General features: G+C 42.4%; 1 pseudogene across 1 annotated transcript; it reads right to left on the minus strand.

Annotated features, from left to right (window-relative positions):
* Positions 1-4,555: 4,555 nt before the first annotated feature.
* Positions 4,556-7,375, minus strand: LOC105522903 (annotated as a pseudogene). Its single transcript, XR_001003508.1, has 4 exons — positions 7,161-7,375; positions 6,376-6,421; positions 5,734-5,794; positions 4,556-5,463 (listed from the first exon to the last, which is right to left on the minus strand). The product of XR_001003508.1 is annotated as a putative spermatogenesis-associated protein 31D3 (transcript).
* Positions 7,376-13,595: the final 6,220 nt, after the last annotated feature.

Below are 13,595 nucleotides of genomic sequence, written 5' to 3' on the forward strand. Positions count from 1 at the left end.
GACCATCCTGGCTAACATGGTGAAACCCCGTCTCTACTAAAAATACAAAAAAATTAGCCGGGCGTGGTGGCGGGCGCCTGTAGTCCCAGCTACTCAGGAGGCTGAGGCAGAAGAATGACATGAAGGAGGCGGAGCTTGCAATGAGTGGAGATTGTGCCACTGCACTCCAGCCTGGTGGACAAGCAAGACTCCATCTCAAAAAAAAAAAAAAGAAGTCAAAGGAGGCAGTCAGTAAGAGCTGAGCTAACTCCTACCTTTCCCTAACCACAAGCTTGTGTTACCTAAAACCTATGCCCCCCAACACAATACACAGAGAAAATATTATTCTTATTAGAATATTTATTGAGGAGAATCAAGATTCTCAACAAGAAATGAATTATTGTGGGGGGAAATTTTCCTCCCTGGAAATGCTTCGGAAGCATTTTCTGTCCAGTTAGTAAAGGCACATCACTGAACACAGTGCTTTTAGCACTGGTCGGGATGGCTGGACACACCAGGCTGACCTGATGCCGGCAAGTGGGGTTTGGATGTGGCACAGGCTTCCTGTGGGGCACGGATTGGGGATGCCTTTGACACAATATCTTCCCCTTAAAAGCCTTAACTTTCTGGGGCTATCTGTCCTTGTCTATGATCTGTGTAATCATTATAGGATAATTCTGGCCAACAAAGATAGCTTGTTGGCTGTGAGATTTTGTACATGTCAGTTTGCAGGAGGGAGCGGTGTAGTTACAGGGATAGCCCAGGACAGGCTCTGCTCTGACTTGCACTTCTGGGTTGTGCTGAGCTTTCCCAAGCTCCACTGGGAAGACAAGGGGCTCTTGGGGACAGGTGACATCTCTCCCATGCCTATGCCCCAGCTTCTCTCTAGGGACTTCCCAGTGTCTTTCCTAATTTTCTGAGCTTCAGTAGTCCCAGTAAAGGCAGCTCTACTTTTAATTTGACCTCTATTCTGCACAGATGATGACAGGGAGCTACCCTTTTCCCAGGAACTTTCTTGTTCTTCATATGTTATGCTGGGATTATTAAACTGCTGCAAAAAGGTCTTCATCCATTTTCTGAAAAGGTTTTCAGGAGGAGGCTGTGTTTTCAAGGTTGGGAAAGATTTGCTCCCAAGCACCTCCTCTGATGTCTTGCTTTGAACAGGATGGCCCTTTCTCCTCGGTCGGGATGTCCCCAGTCCAGCATCCTGTCCACCAAGCTCTCCTCCTTTGGGTCTTGGCAGGCTCACTGTCTTTGTAGTATTTGTGGGAAATTCTTTTTTTTTTTTTTTTTTGAGGCAGAGTCTCACTCTGTCACCCAGGCTGGAGTGCAGTGGCGTGATCTCAGCTCACCGAAACCTCCGCCTGCTGGGTTCAAGCAATTCTCCTGCCTCAGTTTCTGGAGTAACTGGCACTACAGGAATGCACCACCATGCCTGGCTAATTTTTTTTCATGTTTTTAGTACAGAGGGGGTTTCACCATGCTGGCCAGGCCGGTCTCAAACTCCTGACTTCGTGATTCAGACGCTTCAGCCTCTCAAAATGCTGGAATTAGAGGCATGAGTCACTGTGCCCAGCCACTTGTGGGAAATTCTTATCTGGACATTCTGTAAGACATGCTTAAGGACCGTGGGCTCCTGCTACTGTTCCTCACGTATCCCTCTGTCCTCCAAGTGGACATGCACCACCTGGAAAGTTGACATGTTCTCACTGTAGATGCCCTGAGCATGAGTCAGTATGTCCTTAGAAACCAAGTTATCTAACGCAAGGGACATGTCAGTGAAACGGCTTTGAACTTGGCTATGCTCCCTCTGGGCCAGTTTAAACTTTAACTCGCTCAACATCTGATTTTAAGGTATGATGACACAGGATCTCAGGGAACTGATATTCTTGGTGGGCAACTTTCAGTTGTAGAAGTGCTTATTTATGTATTTATCACTGAGCAGCTTCCTGACTTGCTGGTTGTCAAGTAGTTTTAGATGGTGTTTGAAGAGCACAGAGCTCCTCTGCCTTGAACATCTCTTTAAACCCATTGGTGACAGAAAATGTCTTTCTACTGCCCTGAAGCCTTTCTACATTATTACTGGAACACTCTCTCTTAAGCCTTCACTTACAGCGAGCCCTAGCTTGCCTTGTCGGCAGCTTTTGGCTGCATCTACTGGCTAGTACAGTCTGTTTCTGACTGACTTTGCCTATGAGGCTGTGTGGTGGGGCAGAAAAGTCTGTCTGCCATCCTCAACTGTCTGGACTTTCTGTAAGCTCATGGTCAGTATCAGAGAATTCTCTTCTCAGGGCTCCCTGCCTTTCTTTGTTGACAGGTGAGATGATGCAGTGAGGATGACCCAGGATGGGGAATGAGCTTCTTTTTTTTTTTTTGAGACGGAGTCTTGCTCTTTCTCCCGGACTGGAGTGCAGTGGCCGGATCTCAGCTCACAGCAAGCTCCGCCTCCCGGGTTTACGCCATTCTCCTGCCTCAGCCTCCGGAGTAGCTGGGAATACAGGCGCCTGCCACCTCGCCCGGCTAGTTTTTTGTATTTTTAGTAGAGACGGGGTTTCACTGTGTTAGCCAGGATGGTCTCAATCTCCTGACCTCGAGATCCGCCTGTCTCGGCCTCCCAAAGTGCTGGGATTACAGGCTTGAGCCACCGCACCCGGCTGGAATGAGCTTCTTATTTCTAACTTTTCTCCCTGAAAATCTGTAGTGCTTCTTCTAAGGGGTGTGGAGGCCCCATCTTTGGAATCTGTCTCTGTAAGGTCATGGTCAGTATCAGAAAATTGTCTTCTCAGGGTCCTCTGCTTTCTTTGCCGACAGGTGAGGTGACAGGGTGAGGACAATCCAGGACCGGAACTGAGCTTGTTGTTCCCAACTTTTCTCCTTGAAAACCTTCTTCTAAGGGGGGTTGAAGACCCCATTTTTGGAATCTACACTAGAAATGGAGGAGGCTGAGGAGGGAAGGTCAAAATGGGAAAAGGAATTGGAAAGATCCTCTTTCAAAGTTAAAGATTTCTACAGATTCATGGACTTTGCAGGGAAGGCCCCACAGCATCCTCATATGGAAAGATTTAATATGGGCTTCTAACATCTTTTGCTTGTTGGAACTAAGGAATAAAATCTCCTGGGAAGTATCAACGCGGTGGTCCTCACCCAGCAATGCTGCCATATTTCGATGTTTTATTTGACTGTGGGATTTCTCAGCAAGAGACATTGTCTGCTTGACTGAATGCCATGAACTATGCACAGTCCCAGACATTCGATCCTCATTGATTTCCTCAAATTTCTTGCTCAAATGTACTGTCAGGGCATTTTCAAGTTGTTTCTGACCTAGGCTCTCCCCTGAATGATTCCCTGACAGATGCATCATATGAGTGTCCAGGTCTCTCTCAGAGTTAGACCTCAGATCCTCATCTGAAGACATCTCTGGATCATGCAACAGATGATCTTTTGGGCCATTCTCCTGGCTGTATCCCCAATAATCCAGGGAAAGCATATTTGAGCTCCTCTCATGGAAAGTTCTAGGGATGCTTGATCTGAATTTCTTTAGAACCTTGCAGCCCTGACTCTCAACCAAAGAACTATGTAAGGGTCCATGATTGTTCTCTAACTCAGATATCTCCAAAATTTTTTTCTGAGGGTGCAGCATTGACAGAGACTCATGGATTATGCGAGGCAGGCCCCAATTGCTCTGGATGAGTCTTTTTCAAAGTTGGTGCTCTGGTTTCTTCCTTAGCTCACAGCTGAATGGAAAATATCCAGGAATAATGGATATGGGAACATGGGCCTTAAAGGGCTGGCTGAACAATGCAAGACTGGGAGCTGGAGGACAAAAGTCTTCCTGAGATTTTTGAACCAAAGAGGGTAAACCCCACACACTTTCCTGCACTTTCTGCAACACATTCCACTCCAGATGGCTAATTTCAGATGGCATAAGAGACTGTGCCTCATTCTGGGGTCTATGAAAACACACTCCACAGATCCTAATCAGGAATAGAGGACTAGGTAGTAGGGCTGGGAGTGGAAATTGATGTTGAGCCCTGGACTGGACCTGAGTGTGATGTGGGGACTGATCCCAGAGCAGGGTTTGAGGCAATGGTAGAAGTTGGGTACTAAGCAAGGATAGAGGTTGGGGAGGGGGAAGTACTGGAGATTCTTGGGATATAGATGTATTTGTAATGCCATTGAAGAATACAAACATGGAGTAATGACCATGTTGGACAAGAACAGTAGGGTGCAGAGACTCACTGTGCAGAAGTGGGAGACCCCAGAAGAGCTGCACATGTTTTTGCTCTAAATGGTTCTCAACGCACTTAGAATATGGGGGCTGCTGGTCATGTACAGCTGTTCTAGTTTATCTTTACTGGCCCAAAAAGGAAGTGAGGCTGCCAAGTCTTGCTTATCTGCAATTGAGGCTAACATTTTCCGTGAAGAATTTAGTTGACAGTTTGGTCTACAGGGTTTTGGAAAACATCCTGCTTTGTTTTCATTTTCTTTCCACATCAGGAAATCACTCTTTTTTTGACTTGTGTCTCCAGGAGTTCCAGAATGTCATGGCTGAGAAATGATAGGTTAATAGGCTGTATGAGGTTGGCCACAGAGTGCCCCCCTATAGTGGCATCAGAATAGTGAAAGGTAAGAAGCTCTTGCACGAAATCAGATGGTACAACAGTGGAGGAAAACAAGTCCTTGCCATAAGGCTGCCAACAGTAGAATTCTGAAGATGCAGGGCATGAATGATCAATGCCTCTGATTGTTGGGGCATATTCTGTCCCACCAGAGCTACCTAGAGATAACGTCTCTGGAAAAGGCTTCAATATTGTGGGACTTGCTTTAGACTGAGTTACAGTGCAGTCCTGCAGTGGTAAAGCAGTTGGGGTTGGTGGTTCATGATGACAAGCACATGAATCAGGTGGATTCATGGCCTGGGAAACATTTGGTAAGGGGTTTATATCTTGGGATAGGGTGGAGCCAAATGAAAAGATGGTGTTCAGAGACAAACTGGCCTCAGGGTGGAGATTGGGCTCTGCTCTCTGAATGTGATGTGGTGGGAGAAGGGGAGAGGGAAGCTGTTGGGGTGGGGAATGGTCCGCAAGGAACTTGGAATCCAGGGGAGAAACAGGATGTGGTGGCAGAGGGTGCCTCAGAGGTGAGGGTGAAAATAAGTCAGCTAAGAGGGTGATCGGGTCATGTGAGAGAATTAAGGAGGACAGTAGAGAGGACTTAGGCCGAGGAGACAATGTTAGGTCTTCTGGAGGAATTGCTGAGGGGGCAGAAGACAGAGTGAATGATGACTCAGTCACAGAAGCTGCAGAAGCCAAAGAGGACACACAGGGAGCAGCATCTTTCAGGGACTCCCAAGACAGCAGTCGCTGGATATCAGCAGTTGCTCTGTTACACACCTGACAGACAGGATCTGGGCAGAACAGTCAACAAAAGTGGATGGTATCATGATGCTAGTCCAGGGGACTGCAGGAAGCAGGAGGTCCAAAGCTGCAGCCAGGATCAGAACAAGGAAAGGAGGGTCTGTTAGCTTGGCAGGGGTGGGGTCCCCTGAATCCTGCTACCAGCTTCACATTGCCCCCCCGCCCATGACCTCACTGCATATTCTGTAGCCTCTCCCCAGTGCATTGAATTCACATACCCATTCCTGTGGGGACCCACTTGCACAGCTACAGCAGGCTACAAGGAATCCCTGAAGTGAATAGAACATGCAAAAAAAAAAAAGTGGGGGAACAGGACAGAAGGGGACCGATTAATCACCCTTTCAGAATAGAAAGCAGCTTCCTTTCCTCTTCTGCTTCCCTCTGGAAACTTTTCCGGTCTGGGAAAACAGTATGGTATGTGCAATGAAGGTAGAGGCACAGGGATCATACAGAAGTCACTCTGTGGAAGACCCTTGGGATTTTAAACTCTGATAGCCCCAAGAATCAGTACAAAAGGGCAAATAGTCATTGATAATATTCACAGGTTCACTTGTGTATGTGGCATCATTAGTAAAGTCCTTTCATATACATTACCCCATGTGATGCTCAAAACCACCACGTGAAACACAGACATCAGTGGTTACCTCCAGGAGGAATCCGAGCATCAAGGAAGTCAAAGTACTTATGCAGAGTTGTGAGACAGAAACTCTGACTCCAAGCCAACCAGTAGTCCTTCCTTGATATCTAACTTGGCCATCTATTGGGCAACACCCATTACTCAGGTCCATCACTCTGTCATGCCCATGCCTGTGAGCATTGTCTCAGGTCTGATTGCTTTCCCATGAGCCTGTCTTCTGAGGGCTCTGTTTTCTGAAACTGTATCTAGTAACTGACATTCTAAGAAATCATGGGACTGAGTCCTCATGAAAGAGACAGGAAGGGTCACCCTTGAAGCTCAGATAGAGCAGGCTGGCATTACCTTTAAACGTCCCACCTTTCCTTCTCCTCCTGGCTCTGCCTTGATGCTGAGAAAAAAGAAACATGATGATGGGCTGGGACTCACTTCTCTCACTCCTCTAGGAAGCACATTCATTCATTATACAAGAATAACATGACTGTAATTAATAGAAAAGTGTTCCTGTTATCAATTTTTGAAGGTGATAAAATATTTCTAATTTTTCCTTCTGTGAAAAACTCAAGAGGATTTTGTCTATGAGAGCCACACTTGATGTGCTCAGTTAGCAGTCCTCAAGGAGGGCACAGACTCAGAGGCCAACAGTCACATCTGTGCTCCCTCACAGGACAAGTGTCCCTCAGACAGAACTCTGACTGCAGCCTCTGCTCAGAGACTCTCAGCATTACTCCACTGATCAGCCCAACACGAAGGAAAATGTGGTCAAGTGACAGGTGACATGGGAATGTGACTCATGATTAAACTTTAGGAGAAACTGTTCTCTTTCAGAGAGTCCACATTTTCTAAATAATCCAATCCAGGACCACAGTGTTACAGTGTTTGGGATTTTATCCTGGAACTCTCCACCACAGCCAGATAGGTAGTCTATGAGCTACAGACGGAAACCTTAGTCCTCCTGAACCCCTACGTCTGCCCAACCTCTGCCACAGAAGAGTGAAGTCCTATCCTCTCTTCAGACTTCCCATGTAAGACATGTCTCTGAACCAACCAAACTTATTTAAAAATGTGGGAATAGGATTGGGAAACAACAACAGGGCATCTCTCTTGGGTGTTCACCCACAGTTCCTTACCTTTTGGATGTCATTATTTTTCCCACGGGTTGACAAACACAGCATCGATACCACATAGAAAAAGTACAGCATAAACAACCCCAACCCACTCAAGTAGATGCAGTTGTGGTCAATATCCATCCAAGCAAGGTGAGTCAGGGCTCAGCCCTGCATCAGTATAGCTGTTTAGAAAACAGAGGATATTCTCCATGCTTTGAATAGCATGACTTCTGAAGGTAACTGAGTGTTGTGGGTGCCCAGTCTTAACGATAGGCCCAGGCCTGCATCACAGAGCATGGAAGAGTCACAGATGGTTTCTGAGGGTGGGGGTAGCAACAAGAGAAAGGTGTGTCCACAGCCCTGCCTTTTACCAACCCAGCTAACTCCACCCCTCCTGGGCCCTCTAGGACCCTCTGTCCTACCCTGCCACTCCATTTCCCAACTCCATCCTTTCTTCATATCATATACTTACTGGAATTTTCCATTGGTTCCAACAGTAAACCAGGTATTATCTGAGTCCCCCTTTACTGTTTGGAGCCCTTAACTTGGATCCTGCCAACTACACTGCCTTGAAAGCCTGAAATACTGCCTGGAATATTTGCTGTACCCAGGCTTTGCTACTCTCAGGATCACCTATGTCCTCAAATCCATCTTATTTACAGAATGTTTTTGCCTTACATTAACCCAGATATGAAACTTAAATTTCCTTTATACTTACTTCATTTTGTGAATGTTGAACATTACATATTTTGTTTCGAAGTCAGCCTTTGCTAGTTCCAATCAGAGGGAATGTCTCAAATGATTAAAACTAATGTCATCAAGGAAAAGAGGCTCACTGCCCAATTTGGGTTTTTGAGAAAAGAAGATTTTTATTGTAAATTAACCAACAAGGAGCTAGGAGTCCAGCTAAAATCTGTCCCGTGTGCTGGCTTTCATGCAGTCATTTTATTAGAAAAGGTCTAGTGGGTGGCCTCTGGGATTAGTAGGTGATCGGCGGAAGGAAAGAGGTCTAGGACATCCTCAGGCATGCACAGTTTTGTTTAACGCTACCTCATGGATCGCATGTGTACATTTTGGGGGAGTTAGTTTGAAACATGGTAGAAATTTGATCTATGACTTCAGCAAGCTTGTTCTGTGCCAACTCCAGTTGGTCTTATTAGTTTTAATCCATTTTAGCCAGTTTTTTAATCCCACAAGCAGAGACAATTTTGGCATTTTAGCAAGCTGTTGTTGTTTAATCTGCTATCCTGTAAACTGATGATTTTTGTCAGTCATTGGTTTTGTAACTCTCTGGAATATTGTTTAACTAATAATTCATTATTTAACATCTACAAAACTAAAACAAGAATAAAATAAATGTATATAATTAAAACTTCAAGGATTCTTGGGGTGAATTTATAACACTCATTTTTCTGAAGTTAGTGACGTTTAAATTGTTCAAAGCCTTTTGGAACATGTTCTGTACACAAACACAGATACACATCGACCTAAAATGAAGAAGTTGAGGCAAAATTAATATAAATAGAGAATTCATTTGGGTCAAGCTTGAGGATCACAACCTGGGAACACAGAGGCAAGTCACCCTAAATATAAACTGTAATTAGCAGCGGTTACAAATGGGTTTTTTTAAGTCAAAAAAGGGGACAAGGAGTGGGCTGATACAAAGTTGTTATCAGGAATTCTCATTGGTTTACAGAAATGATTAGTGATTGGCTCTACATTGTTAAGCTATAGGGGGTGGGTTATAGTGTCAAATGTGGCATTATTTGGTTAATGTCTAGCTACATGTGGCAACAGCAAGCAGCTTCAAGAGATGAATACATAGCTCAAGGAGGAAGTAGGGCCATGTTTGCTGTCTCATTTTAATGTCTCTCTAGGCCTGATAACTTAAAAGGACTCACATTCCTCAGATAAAAGTTCCTTTCTTTACAAACACACACACATACCCATCATGTGACAAATCAATCAGTATTTTCAAATCCAGAATCTATTATTTCCTCCTTTTATTTCAATCTCTTATTTGTCATTTGGACCCACATTTTCTAACTCTACCTCAAATACAGACAGTCCCAGCCCTCTACATCAATTTCATAACAAGTCTGTGACTCCCTTCAACCAGATGTACGTTACAGTATGCTAAGCTATTGTGATGTGCCCTGTGCTGTAGCTCGGTAGCTAAGGTAGTGCCCTTTCACACTGGCAGTCAGATTCGATTCCCTACTTAGAAAGTAAGTTCTTTCTGGTTTAATATCTGCATGACCTTGTATAGTCTCTGCTCCTCCATGGGCTATCTTAAATTTTCCTTTCTCTGAGCACCTGGGAGGTTACTTTTGGTAAAGTTCAAAAGCCAGAAATATCAGCCATTTGGCCTGGCTAAAATAAGGTAATAAGAAATTTTAAAAGACTTTATTAAAGAATACTGTGGTTAAAAGTCGGCTTACTTAAAAGTGGATATTTAAGCTCTAAAAGCCTGGGCTCCTTGGGAAAAACAGGAGGCACCAGAGACAGAGACCCCTTTCATGGCCCTGTTCTTCCAAGGACTCCGCCATAAAGTCAGTAAGCAATTAAGAAACTTAAAAACTGGCAAATGAAAAATCTTACAACTACTGTAGTAATCTTCTTTCTGTCTGTCTGTGTAATTATACATGTATTATGTATAATGTTTATATAAAAGAGCTCTAATTAATTGGCTTAAGCAAAAACAAGCACTTAAATCAAATATTTTGAAAGCAAAATAAAAACTGTAATGCCTTTTAGTTGATGTGACTTTAGTAATCTTTGGGAAATAAAAACAGCTTTAAAGATTATTGATAAAATAAAGACATTTTGGCCTGGTGCAGTGGCTCACGGCTGTAATCCCAGGTAACTAAAGGCAGTACTCCCTGCACTTTGGGAGGCCGAGGCGGGCAGATCACAAGGTCAGGAGATGGAGACCATCCTGGCTAACATGGTGAAACCCCATCTCTACTAAAAATACAAAAAAATTAGCCAGGCGTGGTGGCGGGCGCCTGTAGTCCCAGCTACTCGGGAGGCTGAGGCGGGAGAATGGTGTGAACCCGGGAGGCGGAGGTTGCAGTGAGCCGAGATCGTGCCCCTGCACTCCAGCCTGGGCGACAGAGAGAGACTCCATCTCAAAAATAAATAAATAAATACAGACATATTGTCTAAACTGTGCAGGTTGGATATTAGGTTTGCTAAATGCTTTAAGATCATAAGCTACTTTGACTTTTGAAAATTGTTCAATTTATTTTGGAGATGTTATGTTCTAAATAAGGCCTGGAGATTTATGGAATTAACCATGCCCCTTAGCTATGCAAAGAAGGTTATAAAGAAAAGAGATTTTATATAAGAAAGGATGTCATATGGTAAATTCTTGTCCTGAAGTAAAATGACTGGTTGTTTAAAAAGAGGGATATTTAGGGCAAGTCAGAAAGTCTAAATATGTTGTACATGGTCTGTGTAAGTCATGAAAGAATTTATGAAAAAGCATTTATGCCAGAAATGTTTAGGGCACGTCAGAAAGTCTAAATATGTTGTACATGGTCTGTGTAAGTCATGAAAGAATTTATGCCAGAAACGTCGTACAATTTAAAGGTGATTAGGCCTCCTAGATGCTTCATAAAATGCCACTATGACTCTTAACTGGACAGCTTGCCTTGCATGTTTTACAGCTTGGTAAGGCCTGAGATACGTGGAGTTAGATGTTGGAAAGAGTCAGGCCTTATCTGCATTTCTGTCTGGGTCCTAGGATCCACACCTAGTACATAATTGAAATCCCTTACTTACCGAGGTTTTCACCAAAAGTAAAAGTTGCTAAGACTTAACATTGTAATATGTAATTGAGACTGCTGAAAAAATAGGTTTAGATTCAAGGTGTGTAAGGAGAATGAAATGTGTTTTTTGTAAGAGATTATATGAAGGTATGAGAATGTAAATTTTTGCCTAGGTTAGAGGGTTAAAGGATTGTTTTAAATTAAATAAAGCTAAAGGTTTGAACAAGTTGTGGAAAGTTTATGAAAAATTGATTGTAAGAGATTCTATGTGTAAACAAATTGGCTAAAGTTAAAATGGCATTTTTCAGTTTTTTCCATAAATTAGACATTGGAATTAAAGCACAACAGAATTTTCTTAGAACATTGTTCTGCTCTGAGAAAAAAAAAATTGTAAAGGATTATAAAAGGCTTATAAAAATCTTTATGGTCAAATTAGTTAAAACTGAATAGATTCATAAAATGTTATTAAAAACTAGCTTTAACATTAAAAATACAGTAATGAAAACATAAAATTTGGATTTTCTCTTTTAAAAAGGATTTTTATGTAATATTAAAAGATGAAAGTTTTTTGTTTACCTTTTAAGTAAACTACAAAGGACAAAGCGGGGAAGGGAAGGAAAGAAGAGAGAATCAGTTAGCCTCATGCAATCTTCATTGGGTCTTGTTTGGGAAGCTGAGTCCCTTTTCTATCAGAATGATGTTTTTCCTTTGAAAAAAGTTTTCAGTTATCTTTTTGGCTAAATGAATGACTTATGGTAACCTAAGATTCTATTTTATAATAGCCAACATTTTAAACCTGTGGTATTTAACAAACCTTTCAAAATCAAGCTCTAGACTATCATGCTAAATCAGTCAATACTAAAATTGTTTAAATATACAATTTGAATGAACTCCATGGTCTAAGTCAAATTACCTATGATAACCCATTAGTTGTCAGTGCTATGTACCCACATTGGAGAAACAGCTGGTACTCAAGAGGACATAAGTCCATTGTTAAGCATGGACTCATGAAGAAGCAGGACAGCTGCCTTGTCCTTCCTGAGTCCTTAAAGCTTTTGTTATTAAAGGCTCTGCATTCCATGACTCATCATGGAAAAGATAACCCAAATTGAATATATTGATGTGATGACTTGTAAATTGCAGAAATAGCTTAAAACCAATGTTTGGTTCCATATTCCTGGGAAGACAATCAAAGCTTCAGGTACATTTGGCTACTTGATGGGCCATATAAACATTTATAAAGGGATTTCATTCAATTGTCATTTTCAATGCATGTTTTCTCGTTGTATAAAAGCCTTCCCATGCAAGAGGGCTGATGTTACAACAGTAGATTATTATGCTACAGTGTATTTTCACCAGGTAAAGAAAGGTTTTTATGGTTCACTGAGGACAATCCCTTCACAGTCTAGAACCTGAAGATTGGATATTCTGAGACTATCAGAGAAAGACTGTCCTTGCCATCCACACTACAGCAAAACTGGAGCCTTGAACCTTGGGTTCATAATCTCACAACTGAGAAGGGTTCCGCCACACTCCTAGAACTGTATATCCATTGGAACCCTCAAGGTAAAACTAACCAGGACACTTTCTCCCCAGAAGAAGATGGCATCCCTGATGTGAACAGCTTTTCCCAAGATCACGGATCAAGAATTCTACAATCACGAGACTCTTGTCTTTGAATACTTTTTCTGTGTTTATGCCTCTATGAACAATAGAAATAAAAAAAGGGCTATTATGTAAACTTACAGGGTATACATTTATTTGTGAATGATTTTGCAGCCAGCCTTATATGTGAATAAACTTGTACTTTAATAGATAGAAGATGAAAGCCCAATGTAAGTGAGAAAGGTTAGTGGTTCATACATTGCTTCATAATCAGTCAAAACTCCTTTTAACATACATCATGGGTTAAAGAGAACATTGCCAGGAGGCCTTCACTCTTCTAGAAGGACATCATTTGTTAGTTTCTTTTTCTGTGACTTAGAATAAAAGAAACAATAATTAGAAATGTCTCCCTCATAATAGGTTCTACAGCAAATTTTACTTTAAAGGCTATCATTACACAACAGACTTTAAATTCTCTTCTGAAAGTTATGCTATCCTGGCTAACATGGTGAAACCCCATCTCTACTAAAAATACAAAAAAATTAGCCAGGCGTGGTGGCGGGCGCCTGTAGTCCCAGCTACTCGGGAGACTGAGGAGGGAGAACGGTGTGAACCCAGGAGACAGAGGTTGCAATGAGCCGAGATCATGCCCCTGCACTCCAGCCTGGGCGACAGAGAGAGACTCCATCTCAAAAATAAATAAATAAATACAGACATATTGTCTAAACTGTGCAGGTTGGATATTAGGTTTGCTAAATGCTTTAAGATCATAAGCTACTTTGACTTTTGAAAATTGTTCAATTTATTTTGGAGATGTTATGTTCTAAATAAGGCCTGGAGATTTATGGAATTAACCATGCCCCTTAGCTATGCAAAGAAGGTTATAAAGAAAAGAGATTTTATATAAGAAAGGATGTCATATGGTAAATTCTTGTCCTGAAGTAAAATGACTGGTTGTTTAAAAAGAGGGATATTTAGGGCAAGTCAGAAAGTCTAAATATGTTGTACATGGTCTGTGTAAGTCATGAAAGAATTTATGAAAAAGCATTTATGCCAGAAATGTTTAGGGCACGTCAGA

The sequence above is a fragment of the Colobus angolensis genome, unplaced genomic scaffold (assembly GCF_000951035.1).
Source record: "Colobus angolensis palliatus isolate OR3802 unplaced genomic scaffold, Cang.pa_1.0 Scaffold445, whole genome shotgun sequence".
Lineage (NCBI taxonomy): Eukaryota > Metazoa > Chordata > Mammalia > Primates > Cercopithecidae > Colobus > Colobus angolensis.